Consider the following 25740-nt stretch of genomic DNA (forward strand, 5'->3'; position numbering starts at 1 on the left):
CCTCAAAGACAGACGTTAATTAGCAAAGGTCGCCAGTTAAGGGTTATTAACCTTAACAAAGAATATTTGAGATGAATTTGATTTTAAACGCAACGGTTCTTCCAAACATTCGACGCGAGGCAATCAAAGCATCGAGATTTAACCTGATTTTGCTTACCTAAATCTAGGTATTTTACTGGAATAATGGGTTGAAGCTAACAATAAAATAATTAGGCTTAATCAGACGTTGTGAACACGTATACCCTAAGTGGTGGCTGAAGGAAGAAAACAAAGAAAATTGTGAAATACAGAAAAGAACTAGTCAATCGACGAAGCTTCAACAAGAATCGGACTTACCGTGAACGTCGAAAGTCGCCATGCGCAAACGAGGGACTTCAGGAGTCGTATTCTGGCAGTCTTCCCAATTCACTAATTAAGATAGACGTAGGAGAGAAAGTAATAAAGAATATCGTTCGGGCACGCACGCAGCGTCACCCTGGTTCCGTGACCGCTGGGATCTCTCTCACTGACTGACCCGACCTGCGCCGTTCTTCCAGAGGAGGACCTATACCGCCCGGGCAATCCGACCTTGACAAAGGCATCGTCGAATGCATAGAATAAAGCTTAAGGGCCACCATAACTAGGGGTCATTGAGCGTAAACCCTCTCTGAGGCTTAGGTCCCAATGCCCTAACATATTTTGTTTACAAACTTTCCAGCCTATGCGGCGCCATTTGTCTAAGGCGGTGATTGTTATTTTAAATTGCCTACCCTACCGGGCGGGCAGAGATGTTCTCTGTCGAGGTCATTGGCCTAATATTCCTACACCTAACTACATCGAGGCGAACAGCAGTAATATTTATAAAAGCTCCCCCTTAAGAGGGCCTTCACCCCCTTTCGGGCGTGAAGGTCTATACTAAACAAGCTGTTCGCTCTCGTCAGGTTACTCTCCTTCCCCTGAGCAGATTAGTCCTGGTTAGCCTACCTAGCTACAGAACTACCTAACCCTAGATAGGATATGAGCTATATTCACTACTTTACCTAATTCTAATAGTACTGGAAGGTGCTCACGGTTATTATAGGCTACCTCCTACAATCATGATGTGTTTTAGACCTAGCCTAGTGGTACATTCTATGATATTCCCTAGCCTAACCTATCCTAACCCGACCGTAGCACCAACATAAGAGTTAACATTCTAACTAAATTACAACATGGTTTATGTTTAATACAATTAAAATTTACTAGTTAATTCATGAGGGTTGCCTCATATGATAAATGGGTGCCTCACTGAGGTCTTAGGCCATCGTGTCACGAGCATCGTGGCTCGTTTCACAATAGTTAAGATTACTGAAATAAGTTAGGCTACTTACATGATTACTGCGGCTCGGTGGTAAGTGGAAAGAACAAGGTTACTAAATTGATGTACCGTATTTTTAAGGTGGCCTAGGCTAGGTACAAATAAAAGGAAGAGATCACACTGGCTACCTTCTCTGGGCAAGGGGCCAGGATCACTTTAGATGTTAGGGCACTAGTGCCAGGATGAGCGCATATAGCTCGGCAACTACTGGGCTCTTCCCTTCTTCTTCTTCTTCGGTTTCCTCCAAGGCCTATCAGTAGCTGGCTAGCAGGTGATGATGAGAGCACCGACTCCCGGGACAGGCCAGAAGGGCTAGCGGGGTGAAGTCAGGGGCAACTGCAAAAGCTGCGGGAGGACTCCCTACTCCGGCTGCTGCGACAACCGGAGCGAGAGCGATCTCGACTTCTGCGTCCGAGGATGCCAGTTCCTGTTCTTCCAAGGGAGAGGTACCATTTCGATCCTCCAGGGGTTCATCCCCTGGATTCAAATTTTGCACAGAAGAAGTTTCGGGTGCTGGAGGCTCTCCAGTCGCGATGATCAACTGCATGGGGAATCCTAAATCTCCCGGAGGAGGATTTGCCTCATGATTTAGACCCGGCATAGGGGCCTTTTCCATTGGTAGCTCAACGTCCGTGGCGGACGGAGTCTGGCGGCACTGCTCAGTGCTCGCAAGTGGCACTGGCAGCAGTTGAGGGTCAGGCATGCCTGACAAGGGGTCCGGAGGTGCACTACCTCGCGGACGACTTGTGGTTGGCTGCGGGCAGAGATTCCTGCCCCAGCGGGAGATCGAGCCTCTCCCAGAGTTTTGTTTGGGGCGTCCGCTGGGCGTTCCTTGCTTGGGCAGCCCTCCCAATTTGTGGAGTGGTCTGCCCGCTGCACGTCCTGCAGCGGTACTGCTCCTCCTGAATCTCTCTTCGCGGGAGGGGGAGGACCTCTTGGTGGGCCAGCTCTTCGCGATTGGAGAGCTAGGGCCTGAAATAATTTGGTTTATGCCCTTCCGCGGACCACTTTGGTGGGCGGAAGGTGGAGGTTTGTCATGGTTGAGAGGTTTACATGTGGCCTCTGGGAGGAGGTAACGGGGCTGCGTGATGGCGTTGTAACGGGTCGCAGAGAAGATCCCGACCCAACAAGAAGACCACCGGGCCGAATTCCACCTACCACGGATAAGGCGGTGGGGTATCGTGCCTAAGGTGTCATAACCTGGAGTTGGACAGTAGGAACGGTGATGGTGTGGCCTCTATCCACTTCATTTCCCACCGCGTTTCTTCGTCAACCATGGCACTGGCTGGCACTTGGGCCACAGTGATCAGGCTAATGTCTGCCGTGAGTGTCTACTGTGACCGGAAGGGTCACTGGCAGGCTAGTGCTCTGAAGAGGGGCCACCGAGATGAACTGGGTTTCCAGTCTCTCGGGGTAAAGGATCCAGTGCGGACCAGCAGCAGAAAATGAAGTGCTGATTAGGTTGACAAATTTGGTGGTGGGGACATGATGTGGACAGGCCGAGATCCAGCATTGTAGTGGCTAGCAGCCCCACAGGATCTGCACGGGCCTTTTGGATGGGCTCGGTGGCCTGCAGTAACTGTTGGAGGAGAGGGCTGAGCGGATGAATCGGGAGCGGAGTTCTGGCTGGTAGGGTTAGGCTGCTTATTAGTGCCGAGTTTGTATCGGCACTCAGCTTCAGCGTGGCCCCCTTCTTGCAATAGTTGCACAGGGTCTTGCTAGGCAGTCCATTCTTCGGCGAGTGGAGTTCGAGAGGTAGGCCGGAGGGATGATTCGCTTCTGAGAGGTGCTATGCGACTGATTGAAGGTTTCCCATGAATCAGCCATGCGACAAGCTTCCATAAGTGTGGAGGGCTGTTTATCGTTAAGATATACTGCAAGGGGCCCTGGCACACATTGGAAAAGGTCTTCTAGCATGGTCCGATTGAAGAGATCCTCAAACGTCGTGCAGGCCAAGGAGTCGAACCAGCGCACCGGACTGGGTTTTGTGACATGCCCATTCCGTCCAAGACCAGCCGACTTCCTTGGCAAGACTCGAACCGTTGTCTCCATTTTTCTGGGGTTATTTCGTAGGCCTTTGTAATGACTCTACGAACTTCCGCCATGTTGCCTCTCTGGCTCTTCTCCAGTGAGAGCAAGCGCTGCCTTGGCTTTTCCCTCCATATGCTTGGCTAGTATTAAGGCTCTCCGTCTCCGTGGTGCTGTAGTTATCGAAAAGAGCCTCGATCTCCTCCAGCCATGCTTCTGGCTCGTCCTCAGTCCACTTGGGGACTAGGGAATTGATGCTCGAAATTGGAGCGTTTGATGCAGCAGGTGTAGAACTGGAGGCTTGATGGCTAGCCATAGCTTCGGCATTCTCCATTTTCGCTCTCTCAAGCTCGAGCTCCTTCTCCTTTAGGGCTAACTCAGTTTCCTTGCAGGCTAACTCATGCTGTCTCCTTCTTTCTTCTCTTTCCTCTTCATACTGCCTTTGCTCGGCTTCATACACCCTTCGTTCGGCTTCATACTTCCTCTGCTCGGCTTCATACTTCCTCTGCTCGAGTCTTTCTTCCTTCTCCCGCTTGGCCAAGTCGTCCACTTGCTCCTTAACCCAGGTGGTAAGTTCCGAGGCGGTGAGACCTGCCGCCGTCCCCAGCCCCAGGAAGGTTTTATAATGCTCTGCTGCCATGGTTCTGGTGGGGAAGGGCGTCTATCCGGGTCGACGGGCTTTTCTCTCCAGGCAGCGAGGAAGTGTCTCTTCAATGACGTGGCACCCTTTCAAAAGGTGGCACTGTAGTTTGGGTGTGCCGTGTACAGGTCACACTGGTGGCACTCAGTATCCCTAGGCACTGGTGCAGGTTAGGTTCCAGAAGAACTTTCTCTTCTGTGTTCCCTTTGGTTTTGTTTTATTTATTTTTCTGGATTCTTGCTTGGTGGCACTTATGGTGCCAATGTGTTCCTAGGGACCCTCTACTGGAGTCCAACTAGGCTATATGGGAGGAAAGGCACTCTACACCCCCTGCAGAGTGCAACAATCGAATGAGAGAGAAAGGGAAGGTAAAGAGAGAGAGAGAGAGAGAGATAGAGAAGTAAGCTATTCAAGTGATGAGTGCTGCAAATTATTGGCACTGTGGAATAAAGTGAATTTGGGTTTTTTTTTTTTTTTTTTTTTTCTTAAAGATCCTCGTGAGTGGCTGGTCCCAGTACTGGCCCCTTCTTTTTTTCAGAGGGTGAAAACTACTGTTTGCTTCGGTCTGGATAGCAGGCCTCACTCGTGACCGACAGTTTATCACTGTATCGTAATTACTCTTAACTTGTCCTCATCTATTGTGGGACAGAGGTGTTTCTTTTATTTGGCTTATTGTATTCGAATTAATTAGCCTAGTGTCAGCCGTTCTTTCTTTGAAGAGGGTCACGTACAATTTAGGTTAGGAATGCTTACTTGAATGACGAGAGAGAGAGAGAGAGAGAGAGAGAGAGAGAGAGAGGAGAGATTTTCAATCAGCGAATTTCTTGCTGCTTGAGAACATGTAAACAAAGATTTTATACATGCACAATGGCATGGATCTTAATAAAATGATATAGATGCGTCGTCTTGGCTTCCTTAGGGATTACTTTATTATCTTAATTTTCCGGAGCCGACGTCACAAAAGTTTATATCGTAAAATTTTAAATTTTCTTTATATGATTTTTATAGTAGGTATTCGTATAGGAACTTGTTATTACTCCTAACTAAGGCCTAACTTTCCCTGCCTAAATTATCTTTTGGTTTTTTTTCTAGCTAAGATATTAGGAGGTGGGTTCGCTACGAAAAGCAAAAAAATATATGCCCCAAGAGTGGCGGGGAGCAGAGTCGACGTCACAATAACAAGGTCGTTGAGATGGCGGCCAAGGTCCCGTTAGGCCTAAATTTCAAAACAGCCTCAGGCGAAGGAAACCCCAAAATGGCCGTTTCTCTCACAAACAGTTCGAACAATTTCAAAACAATCGCTGAACACGGCAGAGGAATCCAAGATGGCGGGTATTTTCTTTTAGCACCAAATTCAAAATAACGGACGAAACAAATGCAGGTATCCAGATTTTACTTTAAATATACCAATCATGCATAGCGTTTTTACGTTACGGATGGAAAACTAAATTACCAAACAACTTTGTGTCTTTTGTTATCGTATTCTCACCCGGAGATTAAACAAAAGAATGAAAAGAGAGATGCTGGCTTGCCTGCGTAAATTTACGTTGTTAACGGTACCTTTATTGTAAAATTACTATTTCAGTTCGTTTGCTACTTCACTGACACGGTTTTGAATGATTCCCGCTACATGCAAACAATAACGATCGGAATTTCCGACGCGATTTCTAAATTACTTTGTGTACATGAGCTGGGCTCCGCGATTTCGGCCTTTGAATTCGTTATTTGAACGACTTGACTCACAATCCGAACACGGTACAATGTCCTTGTCTTAAACGTTATAAATTATGACTCTGCTCTCGAGACGCACCCTTTCCTACGCTAATTCTCGCTACACTTGTTATTATAACTATTCTCTTTACTGCTTATTATTATGCCTCGTTCCTTGTTTGGAAGAATGAAATGGAGTTCGATATCTGACTTTTATTTTTTGGAATTAATGTAATTTTAATTTCCTTTTCTCCAGATTCTTTCTCTAAAATGTACTTTAGATTCTATATAAGGTCGCCAATGTTACGTGTGAGGTCTTGGTTGATCATGTATTATTCAATTTACGTAAATTTTACGGCCCTGCAAACCAAGATTACACGTAACCTGTCACTTGAAGCCAAAAGTTAACCTCAAAGACAGACGTTAATTAGCCAAAGGTCGCCAGTTAAGGGTTATTAACCTTAACAAAGAATATTTGAGATGAATTTGATTTTAAACGCAACGGTTCTTCCAAACATTCGGACGCGAGGGCAATCAAAGCATCGAGATTTAACCTGATTTTGCTTACCTAAATCCTAGGTATTTTACTGGAATAATGGGGTTGAAGCTAACAATAAAATAATTAGGCTTAATCTAGACTTTGTAAACACGTATACCTAAGTGGTGGCTGAAGGAAGAAAAAACAAAGAAAAATTGTGAAATACAGAAAAGAACTAGTCAATCGACGAAGCTTCAACAAGAATCGGACTTACCGTGAACGTCGAGTCGCTGCGCAAACGAGGGACTTCAGGAGTCGTATTCTGGCAGTCTTCCCAATTCACTAATTAAGATAGACGTAGGAGAGAAAGTAATAAAGAATAAAGAATATCGTTCGGGCACGCACGCAGCGTCACCCTGGTTCCGTGACCGCTGGGATCTCTCTCACTGACCCGACCGCTTCGTTCTTCCAGAGGAGGACCTATACCGCCCGGGCAATCCGACCTTGACAAAGGCATCGTCGAATGCATAGAATAAAGCAGGGCCACCATAACTAGGGGTCATTGAGCGTAAACCCTCTCTGAGGCTTAGGTCCCTAATGCCCTAACATATTTTGTTTACAAACTTTCCAGCCTATGCGGTGCCATTTGTCTAAGGCGGTAATTGTTATTTTAAATTGCCTACCCTACCGGGGGCAGAGATGTTCTCTGTCGAGGTCAATTGGCCTAATATTCCTACACCTAACTACATCGAGGGCGAACAGCAGTAATATATTTATAAAATATATATATATATATATATATATATATATATATATATATATATATATATATATCCCGAATAAAATTAAATATACGTAGTATTTAATGGTATTATATATATATATATATATATATATATATATATATATATATATATATATATATATATATATATATATATATATAATATAAATCCAGATTATTAGTATTAAAAACGTTCTACCGGACCACTGAGCTGATTATCAGCTCTATATATATTATATGAAGGATTTGTTTTTGCTCATATTTATTTATTTATTTTTTATATTTTCCCAGTAGAGTTACAATTTGCCAAAAACCTTATAATTGGATTGACTGCAAATGTTGAAGCTTCTGACGAAATTTCACAGGCGGATTAATTTCCAGAACTTGGTATTCGCTGCCGATTATACTTTGGACATTCACGCAGAAAATGTATAATCGTTACCACTGCTTTGCATTCAAAATTAAATTCATCAGTCGGCGTAGTATTTATAGCTTATTGGCCAAATTTTCGGGATGTTATAAAGTCTTATTTTCAAGGCTGTAAAATTATACAAAATATACAGATTACAATTAAAAACACTCAGTATAAGCAAAGACACTAAGTTCACAAAGCTTATGATCATAAATACATCAACAGTAAAAAAAAAAAAAAAAATTTTACAACTTTAAGAACACAAAAACAAGTAGCTGCCTCTGTTGGAAACAGAGTTAGTTACTTGTTTTCGAAGGGTGAAGACGACCTTTACTATATATGAAGCAGTGGAAGGGGTCTGACTGTTTGGAAAATGCGACAAACTACTTAGTCATTGGGTGCTTCGGCAACGATAAGAAAACCCTTTATATTTCTTCCATCGATTTGTTTTACTGGAAAATTCTCGTTTTAAAAAGGAACCTGAACATTAACTGACTCCCAGATGAAAAATATAATCGTAATATAGGCAAAGACGAAGCCCCAAGTCTTCTATTATAACAATTTAAACTTCCCTCAACACCTTATATGCCAACCATCCTCAGTACCCACAAAATGTCATTTGTAACTGTTTTATAAGCTTTCATGGGTCCATGTATAACACTTACAGCTTTTCCCTTTAATTTCCACACTGTTCTTCCTCTAACACTCCTGTCAAACATTACATTCTAAATCTGAATCATACCTCACACCTTTCCTAGTATGGTAATCAAGGTTATTCCCCTGTAAGTTTCCTTTATCAACTTTAGCCTTATACAGAAGGAACATGTATTCCTTTCAGCCATTCCTTTGGATCTTTTACCTCGTCCAGACATATCTTACTCACCCCGGTTAGCCACCCAATCACACTTTCACCACCGTAACTGTTTACCTCACTTGTATTCCCATCAACTCTCATTCTTTGTTCGTCCTTTAGCCTCTCATTTCTCCTCCCTACTGCCTCAACATTCACTTCCACACGCAATCTCAAACTTACTGTAACTCCTTCCACTCTTGCATCATTCAGTTCTGCCTCGTTCCTACCTTCACCACTCGACAGTTTTTCCAAATACCCACTCCATCAACTCGGGACGACAGTCTCTTGAGGCAGCAGCTCTCCATTTGCAGCTTTTTTTGCAAGATTCATTTGATCATTACCCTTTTCTCTGAAATTGCTTTCCTGTACAATAATTTCTCATTCCCCATAAGTACTTTCCCATCCCCCTTTTCCCCATTCTATTACGTGTTCTTTTTCTCTTTCCTTGTCCTGTTGACTCCCTTACCCATCCTTACGTATTCCGGTACATGATTCTCATTCTGTCCTACAATTCACTAAAACAGTCACTCATTCATTCCGACACTTGTTGCCTTATTTCGTCTTCTGACCCTCCTGTAGCCACAAACGGCTGCTGCAGCGACGATGACACAATCCTGGAAAACGCGTTTACTTACTTAATCATTTTTTTAACTTCCATGGCCTTACCCCTTTCCCGTTTTTTTATCTCTTTTCTCCTTATATGCTATACTCCCACAGTCTTCTCACGTTATGTATATATACCACAGTAGTTTAACCAGACCACTGCGCTGACTTTCAGCTCTCAGAGGGCTGGCCCGAAGGATTAGAATAAAATACCAGCCTCAGGCCAAGCACTGGGACCCGATAGGTCATTCAGTGTGATGACGAACGAATTAAAATGAAATTAAAAACTGCACATAGGCACAAGCTCTCACACTCGAACACATACACACAATAAATACATTTACTCATGCTTCCATACATACAACTAAAAAGGCATATTAAGAGTCAGAATAAGTTAAGTAACATTTTAAAACTTTGTTTTTTTTCTAAATTCGACAAATGCTATAAAGGTTTTCATTATTTATTTTTATATTTTGTTAATTCAATCAGTTCTTCATGAACATCAAAATCACATATATACTTGTGTGCGTGCGTGCAACGCTCATGAGCAAGAAGTGTCGCTTGTTTCATACAGCCAACTTTGTAATGTCGCGTGAAAGCAAATGCGTTAGTGTACATTCACACAATACGAAACGAAACGCTGGCATTCGACTCCGTAGTTCCAACGATCTGGGGAACAGCTATTACTCATCACCGCATTCAGAACGGCAGGCTCTCTCGTCACATTTCCCGTCTCGCTATCAAGTAACCTGCTCTCCCGCTAACCTATATTAATTCAAAATAAAGAAACGCTTCCTTGCTAGTTTCTCGTTCCTAGGTATACTTGCAAATATCTACCCTGAAAACCTTGCACCTTTCTAAAAACACTTCTGAAAGACCTATCTCTAGTCTCATTTGCTCTGGAACTCGTTCTCTGTTACCTACCATTACATATTTATTAGGCAGAACAACCACCATTTCATATTCGCCAAACCTACCTATGCACAAATTCAGACTCTCCCAAGATTATTATTATTATTATTATATTATAGTAGTTTAACCAGACCACTGAGCTGACTTTCAGCTCTCATAGGGCTGGCCCGAAGGATTTGATTAAAATACTAGGTCCAGGCCTGAAGTCAAGCGCTAGGACCCAATAGATCATCCGATACAAAGATGAATGAATTAAAATTAAATTAAAAACTGCACATAAGCACATCCTCTCATACAATAAATACATTTACTCAGACTTCCTTACATACATACTAAAACGGTATATTAAAATTCAGAATATAAATTAAACAAGATTTTTAAAATTTTTCTTTTTTGTAAAATTCAAATGTTAAAAGGGTTTTCATGCTTTTATTATTTACACATTTTCACTCGGTTCATTACTGGCCGAAATACGCTCATTATTACACATTTTTCTAAGCCACAATTCACCGTACCCATGCAGTACTAGAACATAGACATTTTTGCTCTTTCACTAATTACAAATATTCTTAAAGTACAATCACTATACCTTCTCTAATTCTACAAATTTCAGCTACCTGGACCCTCCAATTCACACGCGACCAATGCCATTTCTCCTTCGTCTGACCGCATCAAAGGCATCCGCTTTTCTCACCTAAAACGCATAACTTTTTGTTTACTGTCTGACTTAACTGCGAAGACAACACACACATATATAATTTTGTATATATACTTAAATTCATACCTAACATAAGTGTAAAACAAATGGGCACATTTTCAAAGTACACCTCAGCACTGAATGCCAAAAACCATGACCAATCTCTTATTACGCGTAAAAAAATAAGCACGAAGAATGTTCCTATTCTAAAATTAGTCGCCAGTCATCGCAACATCACACGTGAGGCTTCTATCTTATGAATAAAAGCCTTAAAAGTACATATACTTCACAACTTACAGCTTACCCGTGTTCAATTTCATCTATTTATTTACTTTTAAAATCACACTTCGGCTGTACCTGCACAAATATAACATCTTCACTTCAAAAATACGAAAACAGAGAAACTATCCTCTACAGTCCGGGCAATGGTCTCTACAATGCCTTACATTATTATTTTGGTTTTAAGTCATTCCAAGGAACTGAACAGTTACTTTGTGGCGTAGGTATTCCATTGCTTGAGAGAGAGAGAGAGAGAGAGAGAGAGAGAGAGTTTAGAGAGAGTTTAAAAAAAAAAAAAAAAAAAACACGTATGAGAATGAAATGTTTGGGCGTTTGTGAGTCACTAGTGGCATGTGCGTGTTTGAGAGAGAGAGAGAGAGAGAGAGAGAGAGAGAGAGAGAGAGAGAGAGAGACTCATATGAAGAAACGCATGCTATACAAATGAACACTGTGAATTTGCGAGCGGGAGTGTTTACTATAATATATGATTCTGAGATTGAGGAAGAGAGATGATTTTGGCGAGGATATGATTATTTTTATTATTATTAATTATATATATCAAACGAGGATTTGGCAACGCACGGCGTGAAGGTCAAGTTCTCCTCCAGTAACTGCACAGATTCTTAGAGGGAATATTTCTTCTTCAGTCTTTTGTCATGTGGGTTTTTTCTGCTCTCGCGCGGTAGGAAATGGATGGAAGGAAGCTCGAATGGGTGAAGAGGTTTTCTTCACCGATGTCTCCATGGCGATTTCAGAGCAACTTTTTTTTTTTTTTTAATAGCGAGAAATGAATTTCTATCACCAGAAACAAATTCCTCTTGTTCTTCACTGGCCGCTAAGGGATTCGGCTATGAATCACAGACGACAAAAAGTGTTAAATAAAAAAGATTATGGAATATACATACATACATATATATATATATATATATATATATATATATATATATATTGTATGTACACATTTATCATATAACTACACGCATGTATGTACATTTATTATATAACTATATGCATATATTTTTATACATCTGTTATTATTACTTAGCTCATATACTGTACATTATTAATGCACACAGCTTTATATATTATATATATTATATAATATATATGTGTATATATATATATATATATATATATATATATATATATATATATATATATATATATATATATATATATATATATATATATATATATATATATAAAAGAGAGAGAAAGCATGAAAAAACGAAGACGCATGAGAGGTGTAGAGTAGTGTGGCTGCATAATGGTATGAAAGACGGCCAATCCGTCGGCTGTTCTCTAAACCACTCACGCTCTTCTTAATTGAAACGGATAATAAGTAAAGTTAAGTTTCGTCATTAACATATGAAGTATTTCTTAATGACTGAGTAGCTGAATGACACATGATTTTTATCTAAAAGGCTGAAGAAGATGGAGACGCCTATAGTTGAAAGAACCAACTTCGATTTTCAAATCTTAGTTACTTTTCGAGTTCATAATTCAAACGAGTGTCTTGCGAATTTTATGCTGTATGTTTTATGCTTACTCGAGTGATCTTCCTTATTCTTGTACCTCAATGAGCCAGCGCATAACCCACTACTATAAGTCTCAGTGGGTCCCGAGAGGGCTGTACACTGTGACGTTCTGTATCGGTGGCAGATCGTTTTCCATTAGCTCACGCGATCTCGATTAGAGCAGTCACACATTGGGCGGTGTAAAAAACGTCTTCCAGGTGCAGTGCGGACTTCTTCTCTCACAATAAGTACCCCGAAGCATATTTTGACTCACTGAAAGAATTGCGCGCTTGAGTGACTGGGAAAGAGTGAAGGCCCTCTCCATTAACGGTGCTTAAAAGGAAACAAAACGAACCGGTTAATAAACCCGCAAGGAATATGGGGAAGGACATCGGAGTTCTATCAACCGGAGACGAGGTAGAGGCCTGGAAAGGGACTCGGCTTAAGCACACGGGAGGTCGCCGAACTTGTCTGCTATGTCGCTTATTATCCACTCTTCATTCCACTACATCCACCGGCAACGGAAACAACACTGGTGTTCAAGGCAATGGTGTCCCGGACAACAACGCTGGTGTTCAAGGCAATGGTGTCCCGGACAACATCATGTCTTTGGTAAATGATGCTACTTCGGATATCTAAGAGGAAAACGACGCTTCATCGTGACTATGGATTACCAGGTAAGTTACAGATTAATGAAAACCAGGTATGAGAATTTACGCGGTTAGTGTGTAGACCAACCCATAATATCTTTAGAAATCTCAAACTATTTTTTATGTTAGTCTAAAATTGTTGAATGGAAAAGGCACAGACTATAAAAATTGTATTAGATAAAATTCCATACGAAACTAAAAGCATATAGAAAACTATAAAGTAACAGCGCAAATAATTAGGGATTCTAGGAAAGAAGCATTCTTAAATATCATAGAATCTTATGCTTGTCTATTTCTGCGGTTTTTTCATTTTAAACAAGTCTCTTTTCCTAACCTTATATCTGGTTGCTGTTCCTTTCTGTTTGTTTGTTTTGTGTGTATTTAGTCTCTCAAGTCATACTTGTGTTGTTTGTACTGTCTTGAGATTATTCGGTAAGTGTAGAAACGTCATTGAAATAAAAACGTTTCGAGTCCTGTAGAATTTTTAGTTTTATGTAACAGAAAACTAGAGAGATGGCTATTTGTCGGTCTGTCCGCACTTTTTCTGTCCGCCCTCAGATCTTAAAATCTAATGAGGCAAGAGGGCTGCAAATTGGTATGTTGATCATCCACCCTCTAATCATCAAAAATATCAAATTGCATCCCTCCAGCCTAAGTAGTTTTTATTTTATTTAAGGTCAAAGTTAGCCATGATCATGTGTCTGGCACCGCTTAAGGTACCAACAACACAGACTACCACCAGGTCGTGGCTGAGAGTTTCATACAGCATTATACGCTGTACAGAAAACTCGATTGCGCCAAAGAAACCTAACAGCTCATTTTTTACTTGTTTTTATGTGTAACCAAAGGAAGATCTCTACGTATGACCTCCGAGTCAACTGTAATAAGAATGGTAATGAGAAGAATATTATTATTCTTATTATAAAGTAGTTTAACCAGACCACTGAGCTGAAGAACAGCTCTCACAGGGCTGGCCCGAAGGATTACAATGAAATGGAGTACCAGGTCTAAGCCATAGGCTAAGCACTGGGACTAAATGATGAATGAATAATGAAATTTCAAAAATATGCAAAAACGCATATGCCTCTACACTACAACACATGCACACATTAAATGCATTTACTCAAGTTTCATTTGTACAATAAAAAAAAAATAAATAAAACTGAGTGATGATAAAATTCTGAATAACTTGAAATTTTTTTAAATTTCGGATTTTTTTATATATTAGTTATATACCCCGTGGGATTTTGTATTTTCATAAATTAATTTTTATACTTTATCAATTAATTTACATTTCCTCATGAATATTAAAATTGAGTTAACTGGAAAGTTGCTCTGATAAAACTTCACCAGTCAATACATTTCCAAAAGTTGACAACCGATGTTGGTTGTATTTTGGGCATTCGCATAACACATTTTTAACTATTATTATCACTTTGCATTCTGAGCATTCGGGAGCTGGTTTATGTGGGCTGCTCATGATGTGTCCATGTGTCAGACGAGTATCGCTTATTCGAAGACATGTTAGAATTACTTGCTCTCTCTTTGGTATGAACTCCATTTTTTAACTCCAGGTTTTATTTGCTTCAACTTATTATTTTCAGTTTCTTCATTCCATTTATTTTGCCATTTGTTTACAATGCCTACTTTTGTGTGTTATATAATCGTTAACTGGGATATTTGCAGCTTCTTTAGCTGCTTTATCAGCCTCCTCATTTCCTTTCACCCCTACATGGGCTGGGATCCAACGTCTTTCTACATTTTTCCGATTATTATATAACTTGTGGAGTAATAACAGTACAATGTTATTTTTTGCTTTGTAACTCTAGAGTCTGGAGTCGCTAAAAGTTACAAAATTATTACACGAGGTTTCTTTCATTATTGCTATGGCTGATGCTATTGCGCATAACTCAGCTGTAAATACCGAGGCATTATCAGGTAGAGAGATTGATATATTTTGTCTTGGGATACTGCAGCATGTCCCACTCCGTACTCTGTTTTACATCCGTCTGTGTATATTGCGTAATGTGGACCTTTTCGCTTTATATGCTCTATTGCATGTTGTCTATGGTGTTCTGGGGTATATGAGTAACTTTTTGATAAATATTTTAAGTGTGCGCAAATTCTTATTTTATTCATAGTCCAAGGAGGAGGTAATTTTACTAATGATTGATTGAGGCAAGAAGACAAGTTTACTTGGCCAAAAATTTTCTATCAATTACATCATCAGAATATCAAGGACATTTGAATGAGACAAATTTTGTCATCGGAATCTCAAAGGGTCAATGTGAATCTCTAGTTCTATCCGGAACGTTGTTCTGTTTGGGCTCATCATTACTGCTCTTTTTCTGTTTCTCGACAGGTTCCTGAATATGCATCATCACTGGACGAGAACGAAGGAAAGGTCAGACTCAAGAGGCGTTGGCAGACGGCGTGAGATTCTGCGAGACAGCTGACAACAGGTGGATTCTGATTGAATGGTGCAAAGGAGCGGCACCGTCATCCGGGTATATAAAGCCTTCGCTCCTCCAAGAGTCTCGCCACTCTGAGTGATTTTTAGGTCTATTAAACTAATACACGAGTACAGAATATCACAAAAACAGACGTAATTAAGCATTTTAACGTTTAGAAGTGACAATGTCATTTTTGTAGAGCCAAAACCTTAACAACTACGATTTCCAAAAATTGATTGATTGATTTAAGGCTATTACAACTGGCGTCACAACATCTAGGTTACTGACGCCGTCATATTATTATTATTTTTAAAATCGTTTAACCACACCACTGAGCTGATTCACGGCTCTCACAGAGATGAAATGGAGTACCAGGATTAAATGACTGAATGAAAATAAAATTTAAAAATAAATACGAAAAAGGCATATGTTTCTACACTGGAACGCACGCACACATTGAGTATATGTACCTTTCCTGTTTTTCAGGATTCTTTTTAATTTGTTACTGAAAGATTTTATTACTTCTTCTAAGGGGTTCTTGTTCAGTTTTCGAGTTTTAGGAAGAATTGTTAAGCGAAAATACTTACCTACAACTAAACAAGAACCCCTTAGAAGAAGTAAAATAATATATCAAAAATAAATTAAAAAGAACCCTAAAAACAACAAAGGTCTCATTAATTAATTTTTAACGAATTCACCCTCCTTGCCGTATCTATATGGGCTAGTAAAAACACATGAAGAAAAGAACCTATGAGACCAATAATTAGTTTTTTTTTTTTTTTTTTTAACGTTAGTTTAATCAGACCACTGAGTTAATATCAACTCTCCTAGGGCTGGCCCGAAGGATTAGACAAGCTATTTAAACCCTAATAATTTCATTAAACCTAGCGACATATGTTTATCTAAGAACTAATTAAGTTAATTAGGAATATATTATAAATTATTCTATGAATCTTATATTTTATCGTATAAATGATTAAATTTAGGAATTTTAAAATATTAAAAAGTGAAAATTTGTCATTTTCTGACAGTATATCTTTAAAGGAATATCTTCTAAATAAAATGTCTCTTTGGATTCTATATTTTGGACATACTTTTAAAATATGCTTTACTGTTATTTGTACATTATATATTTCGCACATAGGTATAGGGGCATGGGGTTACTTATCAGGTAACCATGTGTCAGTTTAGTGTGACCAATTCTTAGCCGTGTCAACATTACTGAAAACTTGCGGCAATTCTGATAGGATGATGGCCACGGGTCTACAGTTTCTTTTATTTCTCTTAATTTATTGTTAAGACTGCTTTCCCTCCAGTTATTTTGCCATTTCTTCTTAATCACCGCTTTACTGTATCTAGTATAATCTTCTAATGGCAATAATTCTGCTGATATTGGCAGTGTTCTAGCCTCTTTTGCATAGGTGTCAGCTTTTTCATTGCCTTCTAATCCTATGTGAGATGGTATCCAACATAGAGTAACAGATATCTTTTGCATTTTCATTTCATGTAATGTATGTCTAATTTCATTTATAATTTGATTTTTGGAGTATAAGAGTTTATTGCATTTATTGAACTTAGTGAATCGCTAAAGATGGTTACTTCATTAAACTGGTTTTCATATATAGTTGTTAATGCTGTTTTTATTGCTAGTAATTCAGCAGTGAACACTGATGCTTTGTTATGTAAAGAGGCTTGGCTTTTATATTGTTTCCGTAAACAGCGAGTCCAACTCCCATATCATCTTTGGAACCATCAGTATATAAATGATTATTACTGTGTACCTTGATATGTTCCAGAGCATACAGTTTCATAGAAAGTGGGTTATTCAATTTATTAATTGGTATTGTACATAGTTTGTTACATATCTGGGAGCACTTATCATCCATGGAGGCATTATTTTGTTAAAATTGTAAAATCTAATATTATAAAGATCATTGTTAATAAATAATCTATTAGCTCTAATAGGGAAGGATGGGGTAATTTTTGTATTCCAGAAACAATCTGGTTTTTAAATAAATCTTTGGTTTTGCTGGACTATTTATAATTTTGAACCTCTGCACATCGTTGTTATTTTGAACTTATAAGATAGTGGCATTTCTCCACTTTCTACAATCAAGGATTGGACTGGTGATGATTTGAATGCTCCGGTGGCTAACCGAATCCCAAGGTGATGTACTGGATTGGATCCATAACTTATAGGCTTTCAAAATATTTAACAAAATTATTGTCAACATTGCTAGGAACTATTTCTGGTACCCATCTTATTAATTGTTTAGATCTGACTGGGAAAATCAATGGTATTTCAATCAATCCAGATTCACGATGAAGTTTTGATTATGTTCCTTATTCACTAAAGTGCCCATTGACTCGGTATTGGAATACCTTAAAGATGAATTGCATAAACTTGATTTGCCGTTAACAATTAGCCAGGTCACAGAATTAATAAGATTAAGCATATGTGATTGAAAATTTGTTTTCAAAAGAGAATTTTTCAAACAAACATTTGGTATGGCAATGGGGAATCCACTTTCCATAGTTCTTTCAAATTTATATATGGAATTTTTTGAACGCCTTTACATCCCCACCATTTTCCATTTTCCTGTAACATGGTACCGTTACTTTGATGATATTTTAGCCACCATACCAAAGATTTGGATATAAATAACAAATTGGCTCAACTAAATGATCAAGTCCCTTCTATTAAATTTACACTCAAATTAGAGAAAGATGAATGTTTACCTTTTTTGGACATTTATATTAAAAGGGAACCTTTTAATTGTAAATTTAGTTTTTATAGGGAGAAGACAAATAATTTGACCTATGTACACTATTATTCAGGGCATCATACAATTATCGAAATTTCAGTTTTTCATCAATGTTTCTTCGAGCCATGCAAATAGTCATTCCTGAGTTTTTAGATCAAGAATTAAAAAACATCAGCAAATAGGAAGAGATCTCTGCTATCCAACCCACATTATGGATATTTGTTGCAATAAAGCTATCAAGACCTATGACAAATCGGAAAGAAAGAAAGAAGTGTCCTCAAACACCCGTTGCTTGCCACTTTTATGGGATTTGAAGCTGTAAACCTTTATTAAAATTGTTTAATACAAATGTATCTTTCACATAAAATAATATAAAAAAAAACATGCTTATAAAAAATAGCACCGAAAAGATAGCAATACTGTATACAATAAAGTTCCTTGTGTGGCTTGTGATTTATTTTACTAAAGTCAGACCAGTAAAGAATTAAATACCAGATTACAACAACACAAATTTTCAGTAAGAACAGGTCAGACAAATAGTGCTCTACTTTTGCATCTAAGTGAAAAGTCCCACAGAATAAATTGGACGCAAAGCAATGTACTGTAATATTACAAACTAATGAAACTATTCCGGGACTTGTTGGAATCTGTTATGATTCAGCTGACCTGGGAGAATAATCTTGATTCAAGGAAAGGATTGTTTCCTTTTGACCCTGTAATAAAACACAAGTTCCAAAAGGATTTGAAAGACAAAATAAGGAGGATTACCAATAGGTAGATTTCGATGTTAATCTGTTGACCGTTTTGTGATCTTCCAACCTTTTTGTATTCCCTTATGAAATACAAATGTCGCTTAATATCAAATTCACGCTACCTCGGGAATATCCCCTATGGGGAATTATCACTGAAGGAGAATTTATAAGTGATAAATGGACTGGTACTGCCGAGTCTCGAACCCACGACACAGATACTTATCCCGCGACTCCAGTCGACGTTCTACTTACTGAGCTATCAAGATGTGTGGTGGGTTCGAGACTCGACAGCACCAGTCCATTTATCATTATAAATTCCCCTTCGGTGATAATTCCCCATCGGCGACATTCCCGAGGTAGCGTGAATTTGATATTAAGTGACATTTGTAGCTTCGTGATTGTATATAAATGACGGTGATAAAAAATTTCTTTTATATATATATTTACACCCTTGTCTCTGTATATCTTTAGTTGGTGTGACCATGTCTTGGTAATAAGAAAAAAGTACTTGCATCTCATTGTTTCACTCTTTCCTTCGTAGCTGTAATTTTGTTCACACACACAGATACATATAGGAGACTAGGGCTAGTTGTGACCTGCTAGTCAAGACACCACGTGGCTGCCTCCCACGCCCTTCTTCCTGTCCTGTAAGTTCTTCATTGGAGGGGTGGGTAGAGCTTTCGGCTAGCACGCTGTTGGCCCAGCGTTCGACTCTCCGACCGGCCAATGAAGAATTAGGGATATTTATTTCTGGTTATAGAAATTCATTTCTCGTCATAATGTGGTTCGGATTCCACAATAAGCTGTAGGTCCCGTTACTAGGTAACCAACTGGTTCTTAGCCACGTAAAACAAGTCTAATCCTTCGGGCCAGGCCTAGGAGAACTGTTGATCAGCTCAGTGGTCTGGTTAAACTATGGTATACATTTTCAAGTTTACACATACGTAATCTGCCAATCTCTAGTTATGAAATAAAGCTGTTGTTTTGCTATGAAATAAAGCTGTTGTTTTACTAAGAAGTAAAACCTTTACAGACTCTGCAGGTTATAGCTGAAAAATGGCGCCTATGGGGCAAGTTGTTACTTTCGGCTTGGGGCACTCTGTTACACTGTAACAACCTGACCCTCAGTCGACTAATTAATTCTTCATTTTATAGACTGGTGAGAACATATGAAAAAAGAAGCACAAGGGGCACCGTCCCAGAAGTAACATATAAGTAGCAGCAAAACAAGTTAAAGAAGGGAAACTGTCATTAAGGAAGGCTGCAAACGCGCTTGATATAAATTTTATGACTCGCAGCTCTATCTTAAAAGAACTGAGAGAAAAGAGCAAGATGCATCAGCGTCTTGCATACAGTTAGTGGGATATGCAAAACTAAGGAAAATTTTTTCTGATGAAATGGAAATAAAACTGAAGAATATGTTATTCACTGTAGTAAAATATATTATGGTTTAACATCAAAAGATATAAGAAGTCCTGCACACGAGTATGCAGTGGCTTGCCAGTTTGTGCATCCCACAAACTGGGACCAGTCTACGCAGGCAAGTGAAGATTGATTACTGAGATTCTTAAAGAGACATTCCAAAATTTCCCTTTGCACCCCAGAACAGACCAGCTTATCCAGAGCTACAAGCTTTAATGCCCACAACATTGGGAAGTTTTATCACAATCTTGAGGCAGTGTTTCACAGATCCAACTCTGAGGGGCGTAGTATATGGAATACAGATAAAACAGGAGTTGCTACTGTGAAAAACCACCAAAAGTTTCAGCAGAAAAAGGAAAAAACCAAGTAGGAAGGACAACATCTGCTGAAAAGGAGGGAAACAGTCACCATAGAGGTAGCAGTTAATGCCACTGGCAATTCAGTGCCCCTCTTTTCGTTTTTCCCCATGTTCATCTCAAAAACCATTTCATTACTGAAGGTCCCACAGGATGTGTGGGTGCAGCTCATCCCAGCGGGTGGATGACAGGTCCAATTTTTTTGCAGCTTATGAGACATTTTCATAATCATGTCCCTTCTTCAGCTGAATCTCCAGTTTTGGTAATTTTGGATAATCACTCTTCTCATCTGTCTATGGCAGTGCTGGACATCTTTTTGCAAAGAAAATAGATACTACTCTCGTACCCACCTCACACATCACATAGGCTTCAGCCACTAGATTTGAGTGTCTATGGTCCTTTTAAAAAGTAGTACAACACTGCTTGTTCTGCCTGAACGAACTCCCACCCTGGTACCCAAATATCCATTTATGATATCACATCAATAGCCATTGGTATATGGCCCTTCAATCGGCATGCATACACGGAACAGGATTTTCTTACTTCATGTGTGACAGATAGACCCATACCTGAACCCCAACCTCAAGAAAACATGGCACCAGTTGAAGACCTGACTCAACCATCTACCAGTGGAACGACTAGATTTAGCTAACAGGAGGCACCAAAAATGGAAAATCAATTGAAAAACAAAGTCAAGATTGTTTCACCTGAAGATACCCTACCATACCCAAATGCTCGTCGGAGAAAAGTAACAGGCAGAGAAAGAAAAGAAAATCTGTTATCCTTACTGACACTCCAATCACAGAACAATAGCGCAAAGACGAGGAAGAAGGGTTAGGATAAAAGATAAAACTGCACGAAAGAAACTAATGAGCGATGATAAAGCAAACAAATACTTGAAAGAGAAGACGAGGAACAGGTGTGATTGTGGCTCTGAAAGCGAAGATGAAGACTGCGTTTGCATTACATGTCTAGAGCTATTTTCAAAAGAGCAGGCCGGGTGAAGGCTGGATCCAGCTTACAGAGTGTGGGAAATGGGCACATGAGCGCTGTGGAGGAAAGGATGCTTTCTACATATGTATCAATTGTAATTCTGAAGAACAAATTATCTGAACTTTGAAACTATTCAAGAAAAATTTATGGCTTTGTTCTGATAGCTTTTCTTAAATGTGAGATATAGTTCTAACTGGAATTTCATTGGTCAAGTTGAATCTATGACTGAAGTTTCCTAGTTTTTTATTTACTATGACTCAAGTTTCCTAGTTTATTTTTTTATTTAAAGTAAATAAGCCTTATCTCCGGAGCCATAATAAAGTAGCAAGGCAGGCAACGGTTATTTTCATTGCATAGTGCTCAAGAACATTGGGGAAAGAGTGATATTTTCTACATTTGTATCAACGTTATCTTCGGGGAAGAAGTTATTTGGAATTTCAAAACCTTTGAGAGAAAGTAAGTAGTTTACGTTCCTATTTTATTGCTATTTCAAGTACAGAAGCATTCAAGTTTTATTTATAATTGTCATTTCACCAGTCAAGCAGAACATGAGCAATAGTGCACTATATGAAATAAATGTTTCATTAAAAAGCCATCGATATTTTATGATCCCGTCAATAAAAATTACATTCTTTGTAGATGTTCGATGTTATAATTACTGATATAACAATGTGCCTCAGCCGAATAACAACTTGTCCCATTCTAGGGTTCAGTACACCAACAGCGGAGGAGGGAAATCATGCCATGAATAAATAAAAGGGCGATAAATCACCATGTGAATACTTAGACAAGTGGCCGACGAATCGCTTTCGTCCGAAACACCTGTGGACCTCTCTCGTGTTCTTCCTACTGTGGAAGTCTCCGTTAGGGTGAGAGAACCTTTTTTCTTTCCTGTCTGCAGTTATAGCGTGTGTGTAGAGAGAGAGAGAGAGAGAGAGAGAGAGAGAGAGAGAGAGAGAGAGAGAGAATGACATTACCTTTTCTTTTAAAGTAACTACCTGAATATGTATATATGTGTATTACACATATAAATACACATACATACACACACACACACACACACATATATATATATATATATATATATATATATATATATATATATATATATATATATATATATATATATATATGTATATATATATATATATATATATATATATATATATATATATATAAAGACAAAATCCACGAAGGAGAGAGAAACAATGGAGTGCTGCAAGGCCTGTCGACTTGTCGTCCTTTTTCATCAAGCCGTTTCTTCCAACAAAGTGTGGCAAGAAAAATAAATAAATAAAACAAAATAATACGGTGGCTACTGCAAGGATTCCTACCGCCCCATAAACAGAGATACTGAAAGGTCAGGGAGGCAAACACGCACCCTTTTCTCCTGTTAACTAGTTGTAATACAGCCTTCATTACCAACATATAACTTTTATTTCTTCCAGCTACTCTTCTTCTTTACCATGTATGCTGGACACCCTCCACATAGCCTTTCTACTCATTCCCTCAAAGACAATCTCCAGGTCCATTTATCAAACATACAGCTTCATGAAATTCTGTAAACTCACGCTACAATGTACTGCAACACTTTACGAATTACATCGTTCGGATCGTATTTATTTTTCATGTTCCCTTTTAATAATTCGTTTGAGACCAGTTTTTGCAACACATAAATCAGAGTTAACCAAAACAAGCAAAAAATAAAACCAAGAAAATTCCTTGTTTTGTGCAAGTCTTTAAGCATTCTGTCCGAATCATTTTGAAATATTTCATTATGTTTAGATGTGAACAGTCCTATCAACCAATTTATCAGGGTATCATATTCTGTCTGAAGCGGTTTCTGTTAAAACAAAGAGTGTTATTTCACGCAAGATAAAAAAATAAGTAGGTAGAGTTTGGTATATCTGATGTTGTCAGCAGGTCCGGTTTTCAGCTTATTTGACCAATTTCATCAAACTGGGCCCCGCGCCTTAATGGCGCCCCACGCCAAAGTTACCGTTTGAAGCCTTTTCTATAATCTAAGAGAAATAAACCGCTACCGAAAACATGAAATGAAGAATGAGGAAGCATTGTTTCTCACATGATTAAATACTATATTAACAGAAAATTTTCACTTGGAATAATTTTTATATTAGAAATAAAAAAAACCGTCTTCATTTTTATAATAATTAATAATGATAATAACAATAGTGACAAATATACCATAGCAGCTTATCTCTGAGTGCAAGACGTTGGCGTCTCAGGAGAGAGAGAGAGAGAGAGAGAGAGAGAGAGAGAGAGAGAGAGAGAGAGAGAGAGAGAGAATGTCGTTGGGCGTGAAACTGAGTGGGGAGTGGGAGAAGAGGAGGCGGCTGACGAATAAGCACCTGGAACCCAGGTCAGGCCTGGGTTTGTCAGGTGTTTGTCAGGCACAGTTTGAGCACGGGCCTTGAGCAGAGACCACTGGGCGGACTTGGTTTACACTGGTCAAAAAATAATAATATTGTAGGCTTCATAAATGTTTTGCTTTATGCATACTATTCAATCATACGTGCACGTGGTTATTATTTTTCAGTGCCGGAGACTTTATTGTTCATTCCATCGTTTTCTTTCCTTCTTCGTTACTTTTTCCTTCCTTCTTCCTCCCTTCTTGTTAATATATATTTTTTTTATTTCAGATTATTGTCGCTGTTTGTCTTTTCTAAAAAGACGACATAAAAAGCCCTTGCACGATGGCAAGCACAAGCAGAGACCGAGACAGAGGGCGTGAATATTGAAGTGGTAACCAGAAACGAACACTGGCCAAGGAGCTGAAAATGAAAAACATAAGAGGTGTCATCAGAAAAATTCCTTGTCACTCCATCTTTGAAGCGCCCATGTACTGAGGATGAAGAAAATAAAAACTATTCAGAAAATGATGATACAGTCTAATTACAGTTGATAAATGCAATGATGAAACTGACAACAAATTAGAAAAGGATGGCGCAGCCGTTAATCAAATTGCAGACGATCTCTATACACCAGAAGACAGTGCCAAAGCAGAAAGCTTACTTGTGGCCAGAAAGAAACAAGTCCAAACATCATGCAATGATAGATCATCCACGAGCACAGTTGTAATTAACACTTATGATGATCCAACCAGTTAGCCAGCAGATATAAATAAAAATGTAGGAGATTATTTAACAATGAAAGGTCCTCCTAATATTCCAAAGAACAACTCCCCAAGAGATGAAAAGGGATTTGTGTTTTTCAAAGTTTACCTGTAAGAGGAAACTTCCCAAAAGAGGAGTGTTGAAAGACCTTAAATTATATACTCTCAGTCTGCTGGTACACTTCATTGCTTTTACTGCAAACTTTTTAGTAAGAACACAAACAGTACATGATCAACAAATGCATTCAACAACTGGTCTAATCTTCATAGAAGATTATGTGAGCATGAAAATTCAAAGAACCATTTGGAAGCCACATGGAGTTTCTGGGAGTTACGCCAAAGACTTTGTGATGGACAGACAATTGACAAAGAACTTGAAATAATCGTCAATTAACATGTAAAGCAATGGTAGCAAGTAATCAAAAGGTTAGTAGCAATAGTGCAGTTTCTTGCTGAGAGAAATTTACCATTTACAGGAACAAGAAAAAGCTGGTAATGAGAGTGTGAACCATGGAACTTTTTAGGTCTTGTCGAGCTGTTTGGAAAGTTTGACCCTGTTGACACACATTTGCGAAAAGTCAAAACCCACGAAATTCATAATCATTATTTAGGAAAAGATACTCAGGATGAACTACTAGACATTATGGCTACAGCTGTTTTGAATGAGATACTGAAACGTGTAAAAGCAGCAAAGTGATATGCCATTATTTTAGGCTGCACACCTGATATGAGTAACCAAGAGCAAATGTCTCTTAACGATCAGGTGTGTGTCTGATGGTAACTTGGCTCCTGCAGGTGTTTGTGAACATTTCAAAACGTTTATGCGAGTTGAAAAGTAGCACAGGAGGAGATTTGTACAAAACATTAAACACACTAAAGGAATTAAATTTAGAGGTGAAAGACATTCGAGGTCAAGGCTATGGCAACGTAGCAACATGAAAGGTCAACGTCTGGACCACAAGCACGG

At 39.0% G+C, this 25740-nt stretch overlaps 1 protein-coding gene and 1 pseudogene across 4 annotated transcripts in view; one reads left to right on the forward strand and one right to left on the reverse strand.

Moving 5' to 3' along the window:
* The window catches only part of Sin1 (SAPK-interacting protein 1), a 563667-nt gene that overhangs the window by 181672 nt on the left and 356255 nt on the right, over positions 1-25740 (reverse strand). The gene's annotated exons all lie outside the window — the stretch shown is intronic.
* LOC136855579 (zinc finger MYM-type protein 5-like) lies at positions 23975-25005 on the forward strand (annotated as a pseudogene).

The sequence above is a fragment of the Macrobrachium rosenbergii genome, chromosome 32 (genome assembly GCF_040412425.1).
Source record: "Macrobrachium rosenbergii isolate ZJJX-2024 chromosome 32, ASM4041242v1, whole genome shotgun sequence".
NCBI lineage: Eukaryota > Metazoa > Arthropoda > Malacostraca > Decapoda > Palaemonidae > Macrobrachium > Macrobrachium rosenbergii.